Here is a 19,761-nt window from a genome sequence, read left to right on the forward strand (position 1 = left end):
TACGTTCTGCCTAGGGACTTCTCATGTCTCCCATACAGCAGGGCAGAGAGAAGCATCACTGAGCCACAGGAAACCTTACGTAGAACTAGCCATAACGCTATATTTTTAGCGAGAAGGATAAGCATTTTGCAGTAAATGCAACTGTTAATTTCCAAGGAGTCAGATTTGACATATTAATTTCCATGTTTGTTTCAGAGAGATGTGTATGAAAGTCTAACCCAAGCACAAAATGTATTTGATTCTACTGAAAGAAACAACGTGGGTGAGGTAATGTCTTTTGTTGGACCAACTTCCACTGGTCAGAAGCTTTCAAGCTCAGAGTCTTTCTTCAGGTCCACAATGTTATTTTGTAAGTTACCCCCATGCTAGGTTCTCTTTGAGAAAGGTCTGAGCAGTCTCTTGACCCATAACCAAGGCACATTCCCTTCCTGTTTATCATCGACTCTAGATCATCTACTCCTATAGGTTTCTCATCTGGACAAGCATTATCTCCCAAAAGCATAATTCTGACAAGGGGGCCGATTTAAGGAAAACCATGGAGATTAGCTCAATCTTGTTAAAAAAATTATAGTGGTATCATATTGAAGAGTTAATCTCAAAATTCAAGATCAAAGTTGCAATATGTTGAGGTTTATTTTATTTTATTTTTTTAATAAAACAAAAACCCCACCACACTCACCCTGCAACTGAATTTTCACCCCAGCACAAAGGGCCCCACAAAAGAGTGAGTGATGCAGAAAACCTTAACACAGTTTATGAGATGCACAGGGCCCTGTCTGCCCTCTGCCCCAGGACGAGTTTCACCCTAGGAGACTGGCATTTTAGTCCGGTCTTTTACCAGTCTTTTGGTCCTGCTGCTCCAGCATACTGTCTGCCATTGCTTTACAGCACTATAAAACTATAGCGCTATTTGTATTGCCTTACCCAGTATATGTTGTCACAGCCAGATAAAAGGAGGCAATGAGCCCTCATAGGAAGTATTTTTCCATGGCACAAAGGTTACCAAGTTCATCCAGACTGCAAGGCAGCTGAGTATTTTGGTCAGACTAACATCCCAGGGTTTTAACAACTGCACTAGAAACCCCACAAAGTGACTTTTTCTTCTAAACTATTAAAATTACAGGAGCTCTTTAATGTAATCATTTGATAACAAACCTTAACTACTATAATGTGCTCCATATGTGGCTAGCTCTTGATCACTTGGAGATATTAAGCCTGTGCTAGAATGCAGCAGCTTGTTTATCATGCTGAGAGCACTTGTGCTTTAGGAGTGCCAAGTGTCTGTTTAACCTAGAGAGCCCTAAACAGTTTTGAACAGGGTTACTGGAGAGTAGGGTGACCAGGTGTGTGTTTTTTTTTACTGGAACACCCGGTCGAAAAAGGACCCTAGCAGCTCTGGACAGCACCGCCGACCAGGTTGTTAAAGAGTCTGGTCAGCAGTGTTGTGGAGCTAAGGCAGACCAGCCCCTACCTGTCCTGGCACTGTGGACTACATTGCGTCCCGGAAGCTGCCAGCAGGTCTGGCTTCTAGATGGTGGTGGGGGTGGAATGTGTATCTGTGCGCTGCCCCCACCCTGAGCACTGGCTCCACACTCCCATTAGCCAGGAACCGTGGCCAATGGGAGCGAGGGGTGGGCCGTGCCTGCGGGCGAGAGCAGCACAGCGTGAAGCTGCCTACCGCGCCTCCGCCTAGGACCCGAACCTGCTGGCCGCTTCTGGGGTGTAGCGCAGTTCGCGGTGCCAGGACAGGCAGGAAGCATGTCTTAGTCCCCCTACTGTGCCGCTGACTGGGAGCTGCTGCAAGTAAGCCTGCACCCCAAACCCCTCATCCCCAGCCCAGAGCCCCCTTCCACACCCTGAACCCCTCATTTCTGGCCCCACCTCAGAGCCCTCACCCCCTCCCACATCCCATCCCCTGCCCCAGCCCAGTGAAAGTAAGTGAGGGTGGGGGAAAGAGTGAGCCACCGAGGGAGGGGGAAATGTAGTGAGCAGGGCCTTGGGGAAGGGGCGGGGCTAGGGTGTTCAGTTTTGTGGGATTAGAAAGTTGGCAACCCTACCTGAGAGATCATCTCTCCCGCACAGCAGTACTACTGCAGCAGAGATGCTTAGCTTGGGATTAGGATTTATAAAGCACAGGGAGCTGCTGGCTGGAAATCCTCCACAAAGACCCCTCAGTTTTGGAATTGGTTTCCAACCTTGATCTGCCTGCATAGTCTGTAGACATTACTTCCTTTGTGGGGGAGGGTAAGCGGCGGGCTGAGGTCAGGTGAGGGGTGTAATTGTTATTATGGTTTTAGTATTCGATGTGTGCACCTGTTGACTATTCAACCGGATAAGGAGCAGTGTTATTTGTACTTGCATATTTATGGTAAATGCAAATATTAAGAGGGACATTATATTTTTATGAACAAAAAAAACCAGCTGCAAACTCGTAACAGATGCTAGAATAGACAAATACCCTTTAAATACATCCAAATATCAATTTAAAACACTACTAAAAATAGTTTGAAATGTGTTTTAGGACCGGTCACTCAGCAGCCTGAGTAAATAGTATTAAAACACCAGTATTTGCTAAAATACCAACATTGTGTTGTTTGGCACTGTGGAGGAAACAAATATGAAGATATTCTCTGCTCCAAGGAACTTATAGTTTAAGACTCACCACTATAGGAAAGTGCAGACTTGAGTTTCTGCTTTGTTTCCTCTCATTTTACTCTTCAATAATGTAATGTTGAGTTGGAAGGGGGATTTGACTTGGGTTTTAATATGCCTACACTGCAAAAAACCTCATGATAGTGAATCTCCAAGCCCAGGAAAATTGACTTGGGCTCTTGGGGCTCCAAGATGCTCCCCATCACTGGGTTTCAAAGCCCAGGCTCCAGCCCAAGGCCAAATGTCAACACTGCTCTTTTTAGCCCTGCAGTCCAAGCCCCGTAAATGCAAATCAATTGATCTGGGTGCAGACTCTGTACCATGGGTTTTTCTTTGCAGCATAGACACACCTTTGTAATAGTCATGGGATTCTCTCTGAAGATATTTAGAAAGTATCTGAATGAAACCCGAGTGGTGCTTAGTTTATCAGATTAGAACGTTTTCCCATGCATTGGGCAGGATTAGGGAGAAGGATGAGGGTGGGGGCTGGTATCATTGGCAGAGTGAAAGGGATGAGAAGATGAGATCAGAGAGTTAGGCCAAGATACAGTTGAGCAAGACCCTGAAGGTGAAACTAAGATGATTCAACTTGATATGGATGGCAAGGGGGAGTCAGATTCAAAGAGTGGAGTGACAGGCTATGATTGATAAGGGATCCTGGCTTTCTGTGATAATCCCTCTTCCGCCCCCAAATTATCCAATAACCCCCCTCCCCAGAAAAATCCGTGTTTTTCTGCGATTAAAATGAAATGCAGAACTTGAGTTTCCCTAAAGCGTGCGCTCTCTAGATTATATCACTGGAACACAATGTTTTATTGATAGATTTACAATTTTTAAGCAAGCTCAAAGCCTACCAGTGCCATCAATCATAATAAAATTAAATACAATTGCAGTTTGTATTTCTTACATATACCAAATACTTCTATGTACTAGGCTCAGCACCGGGTTGTTTAATATGGAGAGCTGGATAAACTGGATTTTACTGTATGTTTCTATTTTTTCACAAAGTGTAAAAACTAAGTGGTTTTCTGTCAAAATGTAAATTCCATGTTTTTCCACAGCAAATAGATTTCTAGGATCTCTGTTGAGCAACAAAGAAAATGTTAACAGCTGCATTTTTCCTTGTCTCTTTCCAGTCCAATCTGGGTATCAGAGTTTGAGGCCACAGAGAAAGTAGTTACGGTAATCCAGACAAGTGACCTGGGCATGGACAGGTTTTATCCACTGGAACAAGAAAGGATGACTAAAAACCCAACAACATCTGCTTGATGGTGAAGGATTACAATAGCCTTCCCTCACTACAGCAATTCAACTCCAAATGCAAATCTAACGCAAAAATACTATCTTCATAGTGAGGTCTTTTGCAAGATTTAAGATGTATAAACACAACTAGTTTATTTTATAATAATCCTGCTTCCTCCTCTCCCCCACAATTAACTTTGCAGTGACACAAAGATTAATACAGGAATAAAGTTTGCCAGGACAAGAGGTTAATGCTCATTTACAGAACCATGGGGGAATTTCAGGAGCAGTGGGTTCTTCCTTACAAAGATTCCAGGTTATAACAGGTCTTAGAGAATCACTGGTTTCATTTTACTGGATCTGAAGGCTGTAGGGAGAGATCAATTCCTCTGCATCACGCTCTGCTCTTCTCCCCGCCCCATGGCATGTGGAAATCAGAAAACAGGAATACCAAGTAAGTTAGTTTCTTGGCTTTGGGGCCAGCTAGGGTTGCCAACTTTCCAATCGAAACCAAACTGAACACCCTTGCCATGTCCCCTGCCCTGAGACCCCACTCCTGACTCCCTCCATCCCGCCTCACTCGCTCTCCCCCACCCTCAGTCACTTTTGGGCTGGGGCAGTAGGCTGGGGTGCAGAAGGGAGTGAGGGCTCAGGCTGGGGGTGTGGACTCTGGGTGCAGGAGGGGGCTCAGAGCTGGGGCTAGGGATGAGGGGTTTGGGGTGCAGGAGGGGGTTCCGACCAGGGACAGGAGTCCAGGAGAGGGGGTTCAGGGTGTGTGCTCTGGCCAGGCAGCACTTACCTCAGGTGGCTCCCAGTCAGCAGCACAGTGGGGCTAAGGCAGGCTCCCAGAAGTGGCCAGCACAGACGTGCCGGGTCCAATGGGCTCTGCGTGCTGCCCAGGGTGGCAGGCGCCGCTCCGCAGCTCCCACTGGCTGTGGTTCCCAGACAATGGGTGCTGCGGAGTCAGTGCTCAGGATGGGGGCACCAAAGGGAGGCTCCCTAGCCCCTGCGCCTAGGAGCCGAACATGCCAGCCGCTTCCGGGAACTGTGCGGAACCAGGGCAGGCCACCAGAGTCCCTTTTTGACCGGGTGTTCTGGTCAAAAACCGGATGCCTGGCAACTCTAGGGCCAGCAAACAATGGGGAAAGTAGCAAAATTATCTAGAATCATCATAAAACTTCATAGCTGAGAAGAGTTACTATAGTGGTATCACTTCAGAATTAGTTAGTTATTTGAAAGAGAGCGTTTGTGGCCATTTTTAATACAGTAAAGCCTCAGTTACAAAACATCAGAGTTATTAACTGACTGGTCAATTACACATACCTCATTTGGAACTGGACATATGCAATCAGGCAGCAGAAACAAAAAAGCAAATTCAGTACTGTGTTTACCGTAAACTACTGAAAAAAGGGAAAGTTTAAAAAAGATTTGACAAGGTAAGGAAACTGTTTGTGCTTGTTTCATTTAAATTAAGATGGCTAAAGGCAACATTTTTCTTCTGCACTGTAAAGTTGCAAAGTTGTAGTAAGTCAATGGTCAATTGTAAACTTTTGAAACAACCATAACATTTTGTTCACAGTTATGAACTTCCATTCCCGAGCTTCTACTGTATTATGAAACTGAGTTTTGTAACGGAGCTTCTACTGTATTATGAAAATCCTTTTACTAGTGTCTAGGGCTCCAAAACTCTTACATTTCATGCAGCTTCCATTTAACAAAGCAGTCTATTCATTTTATTTTAAATATACCAATAAGTAGCACAGGTCAAATTTCAATGTTAGAATTACTTTGTTCCAGTTCGGTTCAATATTAAATCTCAGTTATACTTTTAGAACCAATGAGTTTGGTTTACATTTTACCTGGCATTCAAGCAGTTTAGGCATTAAAACAGCTGGCTTCCCTTCCTCAAGCAGTGCAAGCAGAGAGGCATAGTAAATAGATGGCAGTGAAGGTCCCTGTGGAAAACTATAATGTTATAAACAAGCCACATGGCATCTTAAACGTAAAGGAGGACAGAGTCAGCACATTATGCTAACTTTGTAAAACATCTGACTCATGAAAACTAAACTATTCCTCCACCCGGCCATACAAGTTCACTAAGCTTTCTATCACTGTTTTTGTATCAGACCCAGCACTGTAGTATCTCAGCGTGTTCCATAAAATAGTATGAACAGTTCTCTACATTTATCTACTGCCTACCTAGAGATAATCTTAATAAGCATGTGGCTTTTTACTCAACCTTTATACAAGATAATTTAGATACGAACAAATCTAAAGTGGTAAGATGTGTACTGGGGAGGATGGACTGCTTACATAACAGTTCTTCTCCAACACGGATTTCTATGCATACTAGTATTTTACCTTGACCTTTAGCCAAATAAAGACAGTGACAACTATAAGTTTAGTTAATATTTCAACAGGAATATTAAGTGAGCATTATTTTATAACATTCTAGTGCAAGTTCATCTGTGCTAAGTTTTTTCACAGATATCCTGAGAAACACAAGAACTCTAGAAGGGTGGTAATCTTATAATTTAGTGTCAAGGTTTTGGGTAGACAAAAAAAAAAAAAAAGTGAACCATTATTTGTGAAAATTTTTTTCTATCTTTCACAGCTTTCTGGTCAAGCATTTACCATATCTTTTGATGCTGCCCAATGAATGATTAGGGAGATGGTGAAGGTCTATAAGCAGTAGGGAAAATAACTGGAAGTTGAGGGAGGTGGCAAGGAAGAGGAATAGTTATATTGGATCAGACTGAAGGTCCAGCCAATCTGGTGGATTTTCTCCAATGGCTAGTATTAGATGTTAGAGAAGTGTAAAATGCTCAAACAATGACACATGAGTATGAATCAGGCAATTGCCTATGAACCCTCATGCTTCACAGCATGCATTATGCCAGGGGTGGCCAACCTGAGCCTGAGAAGGAGCCAGAATTTACCAATGTACATTGCCAAAGAGCCACAGTAATACATCAGCAGGCCTCCCCCTCCCCCCCCCACCCCCATCAGCTCCCCCACCCACCAGCAGCTCTGCCAATCAGCGCCTCCCCCTCCCTATCAGCTGTTTCCTGGTGTGCAGGAGGCTCTGTGGGGGGAGGGAAGGGAGATGAGCAAGGATACAGCAGGCTCAGGGGAGAGGGCAGGAAGAGGTGAGTGGGGGGCAGGGCCTGTGGCACAGCCAGGGGTTGAGCAGTGAGCACGCCCTGGCACATTGGAAAGTTGGTGCCTGTAGCTCCAGCCCTGGAGTCGGTGCCTACACAAGAAGCCGCATATTAACTTCTGAAGAGCCGCACGTGGCTCTGGAGCCACAGGTTGGCCACTCCTATATTATGCTTTTTGAGAGAGGTAGCCAAATATTACACTTCTGCATCTGTGACGCTCTCATTAAAGAGACCAGAGTGCATCACATCAACCCCAAATTGGTGAATTTAGGGGAGCATAAATAGTTAGAATTTGTTCTCTGTAAGCAAAAAACAATGATGGGATGTAGAAAATTGATTGTTCTACAAACAAACAGTCTCAGAGAATACTAACAATCATCCCCATGATTAGGGCTAATAGTCATCCTCCAGAGTTGAGGAGATTCCAACTTTTTTTTTTTTAATTTTATTTATTAAATAAAGTAACTGGGCTTTGCAGATCCAGCCACAGTCTGCTGAGGAACTGTCCTTTCCTTGTAATGCAGGAAACTCTCTCCATTGATGCTTTGTATAGTTGGCTTCCAAAGAGGCTAAACTTTAGCACAGTCTAAAAATTCAGACTGCATTTTTTAAAAAGCAGTCTTACAAAATCTAATAAAAACTTATTTTCAAATTATTTTCCCGATTGGATTAAGTATTTGCTTGGACTGTTTACAGTCCAACATTGCTGCATTATTCTGTGCAAGAGTGAGACTGCTAGTATGTTTTCATTAGCCAAATTAAGTGAGAGGGTAAGTAAACTATTCAAACTGAGTATTTTAAAGATTAACTAACATTGTAGATTATAATAAGTAAGGACATTGGATAGCTTGACAAGTGCTCCTTTGTAAAAGGAAGTCATAGAATATCTATTGCTTCTCTCCATTTAAGAGGGGAAAAAATGGAGATAATCTGGACTTCCTTCCACAATTCTGAGTATTTAAACTTCCAGACTACTTAAGTACACAAGTGAACTGGTAAATGGTCTAACTTAAAGTTCATTGCTTAAATGCAATGCAGAAATTCTGCAGAAGTTTAATAAAATGTTTTAAATAACCCCTCATCCAATGGTACCCAAAGTAACTTATTTTATAAAGTGACATGTTCGCTAAACTGCATGCCTGAACTCCTTAGCCAGAGAGGTGTTGTGCTTTCGGGATATATTGCTGGGTGTTTCTGACCATTCAGGGACAATATTGTTATGATTTGCAAACACAAGGGGAGAAGCAAAATACAATTGTTGAAGTCAACAACTTCCTCTATTGTCCTGTTTGAAATTTAAGGGTAAGGGATGCCAAAACATGTGACTTTGCTAATACAGTAAACCCCAGCTAATGAAAACATGTTTATCATATATTTGCTAAGCACGAATAGTACTACAGATCAATGCTGTGGATACAATTATTAGGACTATTCAAGTGCCAATTCCTTCCTCTATTAGAGATTTGTTATTCTCTATTTTAAAAGCAACACTTAAGGTTAAAAATATGGAAACTCACAAAAAGAATCCTGTATAGTAACAGATACCTAGAGAATATAAACAAGTATACCTAGTTGCAAGGAAGAGGCTCTCCGAAAGATACAAGTTCTAGCCATAGGAAAAATAGGATCACCCCAAAATATTCCCTGAGATCTAATGTGATGCTATAGTTAGCTCAATAACTTTCCTAAAGAGCCTTTAAGCTCACTGGTCTATTTGTGAATTCCTCACCCACCCTGATTTCCAAAACCAAATATTCAATATAAAACAGAAAAACGGGGCCATTAGAATACAAGTGGAACAGCAGCACGACAGTTCTACGGTTGTGTTAGGGAGCGAAGACAGACACTTAACCATGACTCCTCTGCAACAATCATGATATTAAGAACTTCCTCCAGTTCTCTCAACTAGGCTGGTTACTCTTGACAGGTTTAATTCTTTGGGTGGAGGGAAGAGGAACTTCTGCTGGGGCAGGGGGAGTTATCCTACCCTTTTCCATCAGTCAATATTCTCTGTAGCCCCAAAAGGCAGATTTGGGCATCCCAGATTCCGGATTCTTAGATAAGATCAGAAGGCACGATTGTGATCATCAAGCCTGATGTATCTGTGTAACATAGGCCATAGGACTTCCTTGAATTATTTGAACTAAAGCATCTTCCTCCCCGCCCCCCCCCCCAAATATCTAGCCTTGATTAAAAAAAAAAAAAGTTTCCAGTGATGGATTACCAATCACAGCCCCTTGATAAATTGTTCCAATGGTTCATTATCCTCACCAGTTAAAAATTTACCTCATCTCCCCATCTGAATTTGTCTAGCTTTAGTTCCAGACATTGGGTCTTGTTATACCTTTGTCACTGTAGAGTCCGGTTAACCAATTTCTATTATTCCCTATGTAGGTATTTATGAACTGTGATCAAGCCACCCCTCGACTTTTTCTTTGACAAACTAAACAGATAGACTCAAGGAGCTCAAATCACTATAAGGCATGTTTTCCAGCCCAATAATCATTTGTGTGGCTCTTCTCTGAAGATTCTCCAATTTATTAACATCCTTCTTTAATTGTTGACAGCAGAACTGGACAGTATTCCAGCAGCGGTGGCACCAGCACCAAATACAGAGGTAATATAGCCTACTTACTTTGACTGAAGATTCCTCTCATTATACATCCAAGAACAGCTTCATGCTGGGAGTTTATATTAAGCCAATTATCTGCCATGACCTTGTGTCCTTTTAAGTCACTGATTTCCATCCTGTAAGTATGGCCTGCATTTTTAGTTTCTAGATGCATACTTTAGATTTGGTCATATTGAAGACTATAGAGTTTATTTGCACCCAGTTTACCAAGCAATCCAGAACACTGCACCACTGACCTGTCCTCTTCATTATTTACCACACTCGGATCGTTGGGTCATCTGCAAACATTAGCAGTGATGATTTTATATTTTCTTCTAGGTCATTAACATTTTTATCAAATAGGGCCAAGAATCAATTCCTGGCACTATGCTACAGAACCACACTGGAAAACACCTGCTTGATGATGGTTCCCTGTTTATAGTTACCTATTAAATGGCTTAAAAACTGGCTGACATACCAAGTCAACATGGTATACTGAGACCATTCTAGTGTTGTTTTGTTTTGTTTTTAATGTCATGTGGTACCAAGTCAAATGCCTTGAAGGTAATATAGGAGGTTTACCTTTATCAGACCTGTAATCTCAAAACAAGATAATTGCTAACCAACATGGGTTTATGGAAACTAGATCTTGTCAAACTAACTGGATATATTACTCCCCCTTAATTCTATATTTAACTGAGTACCATATCAATTGTTAGTTTTTTGTCCAGGACTGATGCGAGGCTCACAGGCTTAAAGTACCTAGGTTGTCCCATTTACCCTTTTTAAATAGCGGCACAACATTAGCTTTCTTCCAGTGTTCCAAGTCTTGCTAAAAATCCTAACATTACTGGCCCAGCAAGCTCCTCTTCCATCTTTTAAAACTCTTGGAATGCAAGTTAACCAGACTTGCTGCTTTAATAATGTCTAGCTTTCGTAGCTACTGTTCAACATCCTAAGATATTATGGATGGAAAGTGTTTCATCAACACCTCATCTAGCTTCTCCTCCCAAATATAGAACAAAAAGTATTTATTAAACACATCTGCCTTGTCTGCATTATTGCTAATCCTATCATTTAGTAATGGACCAATATCCTTTCGCTCCTTATATAGTTAAAAAATACTCATGGTTCTTAGCGCTGATTAAATCATGCATGTAGCTTCCAACGAGGTTGGTGCTTGTATATTAGGCAGAGGCATGCTGTCTAAAAGGGAAGGGAGGTAGCCAACCTGGGAGTAGGAACAGAGATATCCTGCAGTGTGAAGCAGGATAGCTAGGATGAACAGGCAATCTAAGAAAGGAGGAATTTGGATGTTCCCCATAAGGTAGATGAGACAGCTTGAAGAGAATCTTGGCATGCACACATGGTGGGCTGGATCATTACGCTCTCTTCCTTCCCCACCACCAGACTGTTACTGTGATGTTCTGAGGCCATAATGTAAACGCATCAGCTGCAGGGAGTCAGGATCTCAGAACTTCCCAGTACTCTATACCATACTACTTGTTTTTAAATGTAAACCGGCCACTAGCAACAACTTAACTTTGATAGGCAACGCAAGTGTGGGTTAGTGTTATTATGAGAACTTATGCATTTCCTGATACTCAGTAAGCTATTAAAGTAATAAGGTTGTAGATAAAAAGTAATAAATACCAGCAATACCTAACTCTTATCTAGTGCTTTTCATCTGCCAATCTCGAAATGCTTTAAAAAGAAGTTCAGGATCATCATCCCCATTTTACAATGCAGGAACAGCAGTACGGAGAGGTAAAAAGATTAATTTCTTAGTGCATGCATTTTTCTATTTTAGATTTGTTAAGTTTTGTGGCTCTGCACTCTATTGGATTTTTGAAGTGGCTCTTCCATTGTTAAGTTGGTGGAATGCCACTGCAGTGAACAAATCCACACTCGCTTGATTTTAATGAAGATTTTCAGATGATCTAATTATGACAACGCTTCTCCCGCCCCACCACTTTGAAAAGCCTCACATTAAGTGGCACAAACATTTCTTAAGAGATTTGACAGACAGAAAAGAGTAACAAAATGGCTACATCAGCACAGGAGTTCACATCCATTTTAAAGTTTAACGACCGGGAACTTGTGTATTAGTGACATTAGTTCTGCTGAGGGGCTGGTCTGTCTGTTTTGATTGTTCTAGCTGCACATAGAATGAGTGATTAGTGAAGAACCTTTCCAGGACTTTGTAATCATTTCTCTGGGGTCACATCTTTCATACTCCACCAAGGGCGGTCTTTATTCTGCATTTGTACAGCACCTGGCATAATAGGTTCTTGATCGATGACTAGACTCCTAGATATACCAAATACATTTGTATTACTGTATTGTCTACTTTTCCCACTGCATGGGCAGAAAAAAAAGACTAAAGTGTCTTACAGGAGACTCTTTGGGCTTATATTTTAAGGTGAAAGTATGCGCTTTCCAGTTAGCCATTCATAACCTTGGTTACGTTTTGAATAATGAACTGAAAGTGCGAAGTTCCTTATTGTGCAAATTAGCACAGACCGAATTGTGGTGCTGAAGAAGTTTATCTTTAAGCATTGGCGTACTGTATGTCAGTGACACCTCAAAACTGAAGATCTATTTCAACCAATGACATCACAGAGCCACAATATCATTCCAAGGCTGACATCGTCTGCTTGTTGTGACATTCTATCTTCTTGACTTAATGTTTCCATGCATCATGCAATGAAAAATCCCAGTGAGAAGAAAGCACTATTAGGACATCCTGATGCAGTTTTGTGACTCTGAATTTGTTCAACAGTATTTCTCTACTCCTCTTTCCCATGTTCTCGGTGGGAGGTGCTATGTTGGAGGTTTTTCACCTTCCTCCGCAGCATGGGGCAGGGGTCGCTAGCTGGAGGATTCTCTGCTACTTGAAGTCTCTAAACCACAGGATTTGGGGACTTCAACAGCAGAGTCAAGGGAAAGGGTTGGGACGGCTTTGTGGCCTGCATCATGCGGGAGGTCAGACTAGAAGATCATAATGGTCCCTTCTGACCTTAAAGTCTATGAGTTCCCTTCTCCAAAAAAAGACAGCTATCCAAAAATCTCTAGGAGAAAGCCTAGGGACTCAAGAATTTTTGTTCAATACTCCCAAAGCCTAGCTGGAGTCTGCGAGCATGGGAAGCACTCTTGGGATCAAAGCTTTGCTCAGATATCAGATCAGTAGACTTCTGTGGCTCTTGAAGGAGGGCACCAGAAAACTATTACTGCATATAGAGCACTATTTGAAAGGACCTCCTCTTTCACGGCCTTTAAGGCCAAGAAGGTACATTTTTCAGAGCAGCCTCTTCCTTCCTTTTATTATAAGGAACAATAGAGAGGAGGTAGTGTTCTGTTCTTAACTCACTGAAGGCCAAAACCATAAAAAGGATTAAAAAAAAAAAGAAGATAAGTTAATGGAGAATTGGTCCATCAATGGCTATGAGGCAGAAGGGTCAGGGATACAACACCATGCTTTAAGTGTCCTTGGTCACTGTTTGCCAGAAGCGGATAGTGGACGACGGGATGGATTGATGATTGCCTGTTGTGTTTGTTCCCTCTGAAGCATGTGGCATTGGCCATTGTCAGAAGACTGGATACTGGGCTAGACGGACCATTGGTCTGACCCAGTATGGCCGTCTTATGTTAACTCCATCAAAAACTCAAAGCTCTTTCTTAGGCAGTGGTTCTCTAGGTAGTTCATTGGGAAAACCACTTTATAAAAGAAAAATTTCACCAAGACTCCAGCACATGATTCTCCAAAGTAAATTCGAGACACACATTAAACTAAAATTAATGGTGAGCACAGATCAATAACCTAAAAAGGTAAAAATATTTTTCACAGCCAGGTTATCCCAAAACCAAGCACTACAAACACAGGAAATTCAGAGCTAAGTTTAAACCTGAAAAACTCAAAACATGTTAAAATATGGAAATACAGTTAGGCACCCAAACAACCTTAATTCTGCACTGTAGCAATGCCATGCAATAACCATATTAAGAGCACATTAAAATGTGTGTTCAGCATTACTGAAAACTGACTTTGAAAGGATCTCCCCTCCCACCTTCATTTTCCCCCTGTGAGAACACTAGAGATCAGAATTAAGGTGATTTTTGGGTACCTCAACTACACTTTCCCCAACATGCTGATGATTTGGGTGACAGGGGTTGGCGTGGACCTCAGAATCTGCATGCCCAGGGTGACTGCTACCAGCACCATTAAGGGAAGGGGTGGGTGGGCTTCCTGTGTTCTTTCATGGCCGCAACACCACACTCCCCCCCCCCCCCCCCCGAACTGCCTCGGACAAAGACTGTAATTTGGGAGGTTTAACACTGGTCACTGGTCTCAAAGCAACATCCATGTTGCTAAGGGGAGGGGGCATTGTCCACCTGCTCACTTGTGCTCCTGACGCAGGTTTCCCCACAAGTTGCAGCACAGGGCCTGTTGCCCATGCTGCTAGGCCATACTCACCATGGCTGGAACAGCAAACCAGTTAGTTGACTAGCTAAGGATTCTGATTATGTTCTGGCCTGCACTTGCGTTAAATAGCAACCTTGCACTAGACCCAGGGTATGCACTGACAAAGATCGCCTTGTGCTTTGCATGCCTTACAGTGGAAAGCTTGGCCGTCAGCACATCCTCTGCACCGGCAGAGAGGCTACAGCAGATTAGAAGGCAGAAATAGAACACGTGATGACATCTTCAATGAGATCATGAATGCCTCCGGGACAGATGACTGGAGGATTTTGTTTTCAGAAAAACTGGACATGGTGATGCTCTCCTGCTCTCAGGAGCTTGAGCGGGCCACGAAGGATGAGATGCTGTGGGATCATGATGGACCAGACACATTGAAGCATCTGGTTGAACTTCAAGAAAAACAGCTTGAGGCTAGTCTCCCTCTGCAGTCCCTACATAACGGCCTGCAAATCACCCTGTTCCCAATTTCCCTTCCCCAGATGTTCCAGGAGGCGGGTACAAAACAAAAGGCAGCTATTCAAAAACCTTTGATGGACAAGACTTCTATGCTTTCATAGACAAGCTGACTGTTTCTCCCCTCCCAGTTCTCTCACACTGTTGGCCCAAGGTTAAATTCAATTATTTTCCTGTTCTTTATGTTTGTGTAATAAAAGTCAACATTGTGAGAATGAAATGTTCTATTTATTCCAAGCATGAGGGCTTGCGGGAAGGGGAGGTACAAGGAAACTGAGGTAACAGAGGGGATGGTATGGGAAGGCACAATGCAGATAAGTGGCACACATTACTGCAGCTCATTACTGAAGCCTCCCAGAAATGCAGAGCTCCTTGCTGGGCTCTTCTTATTGCCCTGGTATCTAGCCGCTCAAAACTAACTGCCAACCTATCTGCTTTCTTGCCCCATGCCTGCAGAAACTTTTCCCTTTGTCTCAGATATTATGGCACATGCAGCAGGCAGTGAGAACAATGAAGATTGCTTTCACTGAGGTCTAACCTAGTAAGCAACCTGCACCAGCAACCCTTGAAATGTCCAAAGGGGCATTTCACCACCATTCTGCACTTGCTCAGCCTACTGTTGAACTGCTCCCTACTGCTGTTCAGGTGGCTGGTGTATAGCTTCCTGAGCCATGGGAGACAGGGGTTGGCTGGGTCTCCCAGGATCACTACTGGCATTTCAACATCAATGGTTATTTTACCATCTGGAAAGAAAGTCCCCGATTCTGCTTTCTGAACAGACCTGTGTTCCTAAAGATGTGCGCGTCATGCACCTTTCTTGACCATCCTACGTTGATGCCCTGTGATCTACCAGCTCCTGCAACACCATTGAAAAGTATCAGTCACTATTTATGTACACTTTGGCAAGGTGGTCTGGTACCAAGATAGGGATATGCATGCCATCTATCGCCCCGCGGAAGTTAGGGAACCGCAGCGTGACAAAAATCATCCACTATGTCCTGCGTGTTGCCCAGAGTCACTACCCTTCTTAGGGGAAGTTGATTAATGGCCCTCCACACTTGGATCACAACAACAGCTCCTATGGTGCATTTACAAACTCCAAATTGATTCCCCACAGACTGGTAGCAGTCTGGCATTGCAAGCTTCCAGAGCGTGATCGCCGCTTGCTTCTCCACTATCAGAGCAGGACTCATTTTACTGTTGCTGTGCTTCAGGCCTGGGGAAAGCTGTGCACAAAGTTCCTGGAAATTGGCCTTCCACATTCAGAAGTTCTGCAGCCACTGCTCGTCATCTCATAATTGCATAATGATGCGATCCCACCACTCAGTGCTGGTTTCCCAGGACCAGAAACAGGGCTCCACCATCTCCAGTTGCTGCACAACTGCCAGCAGCAACTGGGAATTGTTTCATTCCATGGCTTACAGCAGGACTGCTTGAGTGACATTGCAATGTTCTGCATGGTGGCTCCTGTCTCAGGTCTGGAAATACTGCAGGATAAGGCACGAAGCGTTTGTAGTAAGAACAGCCATATTGTGTCAGACCAAAGGTCCATCTAGCCCAGTATCCTGTCCTCTGATAGTGGCCAATGCCAGGTGCCCCAGAAAGAATGAACAGAACAGGTAATCAAGTGAACCATCCTCTGTCGCCCATTCCCAGCTTCTGGCAAACAGAGGTTAGAGGCACCATCCCAGCTCACAATAGTGCACAGCTGAGCAGGGTCCATGCTTCCTGGGCTATAGCATATGCATGGGTAAGCCAGGGTGTCAAAAAAAAAAAGGTGGGGAAAAATTTTTTTTGGTGTTTGCCATTGATCTCAAGGGAGGGAGGAAACTACATCATTGGAGGTCGAAGCCATGTTCCCATTCCCCGCTGCAACAATGTTTTGGTCCCATGAGGCATTGCAAGCCCATCTCAAAACCCCCTGCAGCTAGTTGCACTGTGGGCTAGCTACCCAGAGTGCACTTCTCTGTGCATCCATGCAAGTATTGATAGTGAGATCGCACTGACTGACTTAATCAATGCAGTGGTTGGAGGTCAACTTGAATTGACAACTTTGCAGTGTAGAGATGCCCTCAGTGTACAATGGAGGCAAGACAGTAATGCCACAGGGCCGGTGAAGCACTGATGCTCAAATTGTGACCATGAAACCTTTGAAGAGTAGTGAGAGCTAGGCCATGTAATCTACCAAGAGATCTCATAGGGCACATTACTACCAACAGAACTTTCGCATACAAATTAGCTTTAAAAGGATGGTGATCCCTTGAGTTATTTTTGAAGTCGCAATGACCCCACTCAAGAGTAATCTGAGCTGTTTACTTGAGCCTGTCAGGGATAGGGATAAAACAGGTTAGCTGCGACCTAATTTATTCAAAACATAGCCAAACAAGATTTCAATTAATGTTCTTTATAAGGAAAGTTTGAAGAGATTATTCTGCTACTAAAATCATTTGGTGCAAAGGCTGGCATGCTAAATTTATAAAAGGGATGCAGTTTTTAATTTTAATTCTAATAGATTTACTTGTAAATTCTCAGGAAAGTCACTCAGTACACAAAGTAAGTGTTGTAAATTTAAGGGGGAGGGTCTAAAGAAGGATGTGGTAGGAAGTACAGGAGCTGAAGGATTAGAAGATTAAAGACTCTTCATTCAAGTCCTCTCCCCCCACTATAAGTGATGACGACAACTGTGTCCAGGCCTCCATTTCTTCCTATACCTCACCTGAGAATTTTGAGTTAGGTAGGTAAAGTCTTTTTGTAGGAAACTTTTTAAAAATACAGAGCCAACAATACAGCACCAGGTGCCGTTATGCCAATCTAATTAAAAAGGTACTGCAAAGTAATGCTGTTTACTAGATATTTGCATTTTCAACGTATGTACTTGAGCCTCCTAGTTCAACCAGGCTGGTGGGTTTTATTGGTTTGTAACCATCAGATTCAGGAGACTACCCAGCAGAAGGATGGGTCTCCTCTTCCATTTAACGGAGTCTGTCAGTTAAGTATGGGATATTACAGGTCACCTTAGCTAAAGTAACTTGGATAACAAACAGAACAGACATGCATTGCTTCTCTTCCCGCCACCCCCCAGCAGATGGCTGCATGCATTAGAGCAGCAGGTCTCAAATTTTAGCAAGCGGAGGACCCGATTTAAAAATTTTCATGGGCCGCCAAGACCCCTACTCAGCCCCCACTCCACCCCTTCCCCCAAGGTCCCACCCCCACCCCTCCTCTTTCTGCCCCCTCCCTGCTCCTCCCCCTCCTAACTGTTCCCTGGCATGGAGGTGGCTCTAGGAGGGAGGGGGAAGAGTTGATCCAAGGCCAGTGCACCTTGCGCCCCCCCCCCCCAGCCCTGTGGCAGCTCCCCGCCCCCCCCCCCACCCTGAGGCACGCCCCCCCATGGCATCTCCCATCCCCCCCAACCCAGGGAGCCATGCGGCAGCTCTGACCCGGGAGACCCCTGGGCTGCCTGCCGGTGGCTCAGATTCCTTCTCCCTCCCAGCACATTGGCCGCTGTAAAAAAAAAAAAAAAAAAAATTGGGGCGCCACTTTTTGGCACCCCCAAATCTTGGTGCCCTAGGCAACCGCCTACTTGGCCTAAATGGTAGCACCAGCCCTGAGTTGATCAGTGGGGCTCAGACACCCCCTGGAGTACCCTCGTGGACCCCTCCGGGGTCCGCACACCCCAGTTTGAGAAACTGTATTAGAGGACAGAAATTTCTAAGTAACAGTACAGTAACTCCTCACTTAAAGTCGTCCCGGTTAACGTTGTTACGTTGCTGATCAATTAGGGAACATGCTCGTTTAAAGTTGTGTAATGCTCCCTTCTAATGCTGTTTGGCAGCTGCCTGCTTGGTCTACTGCTTGCAGGAAGAGCAGCCTGTTGCAGCTAGCTGGTGGGAGCTTGGAACCAGGGTGGACCAGCAGCCGCCCAGCAGGCTAGCAATTGCAGCTGTCCCTCCCCTCACTGCCATGTGCTGCTCCTGCCCTCTGCCTTGGAGCTGCTCCCAGGAGCCTCGTGCTTGCTGTGCAGGGGGAGGGAAGGAAGAGGGGGGCTAATGTCAGGGTGTCCCTGTCCCCCCTGCTCCTGCACCCTGCTTACCCCATCTTCCATAGAGCGGGGGGGGACACACCAGGGCTCAGGACAGAGAGAGCTTGCAGCAGCTGTGGTCTCAGCAAGCTGATCTAATTAACAAGGCTGTGTACTTAAAGGGGAAATGCGCATATCTCCCTCCATTCCTGTTGCCTTGTAGAGTGAGAGAGTTAACCCTTGAGGGCTCAGCCAATTGCTAGTTCATCATTTAGCAGTAAAGGAAATATCCCACCTGACTCCTCCACCTCAACCAAGCTTCACAATCATCACTGTGTACCAGTATTAAATAGTTTGTTTAAAACTTTATATAGATATATTTATATCTATATAGAGAGAGTCTTGTCTGGTGAAAAAAATTTCCCTGGATCCTAACCCCCTCATTTACATTAATTCTTATGGGGAAATTGGATTCGCTTAACACAGTTTCGCTTGAAGTCGCATTTTTCAGGAACACAACTACAACGTTAAGCCTCTACTGTACATCATTTTCATAGCCTAAGGGACATGTTAAACCCTTCAAGTTCTTGCGGAATTCACTGCACCAAAGCTTTCTAAAAAATCTGCTACAGCTGCTGAATGTTAAGTCTCCAGGATTTTCTGGCCGCAGCACAATTTACCCCTATCCACACAAATACTCCTTCTAGTAGCATCCCCAATCTCCACCACAGTCTGAGAGCAAAACCACTTGTACCCTCCCAGCCTCTAGACTGAATTCAAAGTCACTCTTACAAGTGTGTTGTGAGAAATTTATAGCTCAGGCCCTTCCAAATTCACGGTCCATTTTGGTCAATTTCACAGGCATAGGATTTTTTAAAATAGTAAATTTCATGATTTCAGCTATTTAAATCTGAAATGTCATGGTTGTGTAATTGTAGGGGTTCCTGACTGAAAAAAGTTGAGGGGTCCGCAAGGTATTGTGGGTGCAAGGGGGTGTCGTGGTACGGCTACTCTTACTTCTGTGCTGCTGCTGGTAGCAGCGCTGCCTTTGGAGCAGGGTAGCTGGAGAATGGCAGCTGCTGGCTGGGAGCCCAGCTCTGAAGGCAGAGCCGCCACCAGGAGCTAAACAGAAGTATGGATG

General features: G+C 44.0%; 1 protein-coding gene across 5 annotated transcripts in view; it reads right to left on the minus strand.

Moving 5' to 3' along the window:
* Positions 1-19,761, minus strand: part of SLC45A4 (solute carrier family 45 member 4) — a 129,111-nt gene that overhangs the window by 44,877 nt on the left and 64,473 nt on the right. The window contains exon 2 of one of the 5 annotated variants that reach the window (XM_042860953.2): positions 5,754-5,849. The exons of the other annotated variants lie outside the window; for them this stretch is intronic. The gene's annotated coding sequence lies outside the window, so the exon portion shown is untranslated. The remainder of the gene's footprint in view (positions 1-5,753; positions 5,850-19,761) is intronic. 5 annotated transcript variants of the gene reach the window in all.

The sequence above is a fragment of the Chrysemys picta genome, chromosome 2, assembly GCF_011386835.1.
Source record: "Chrysemys picta bellii isolate R12L10 chromosome 2, ASM1138683v2, whole genome shotgun sequence".
Taxonomy (NCBI): Eukaryota; Metazoa; Chordata; order Testudines; family Emydidae; genus Chrysemys; species Chrysemys picta.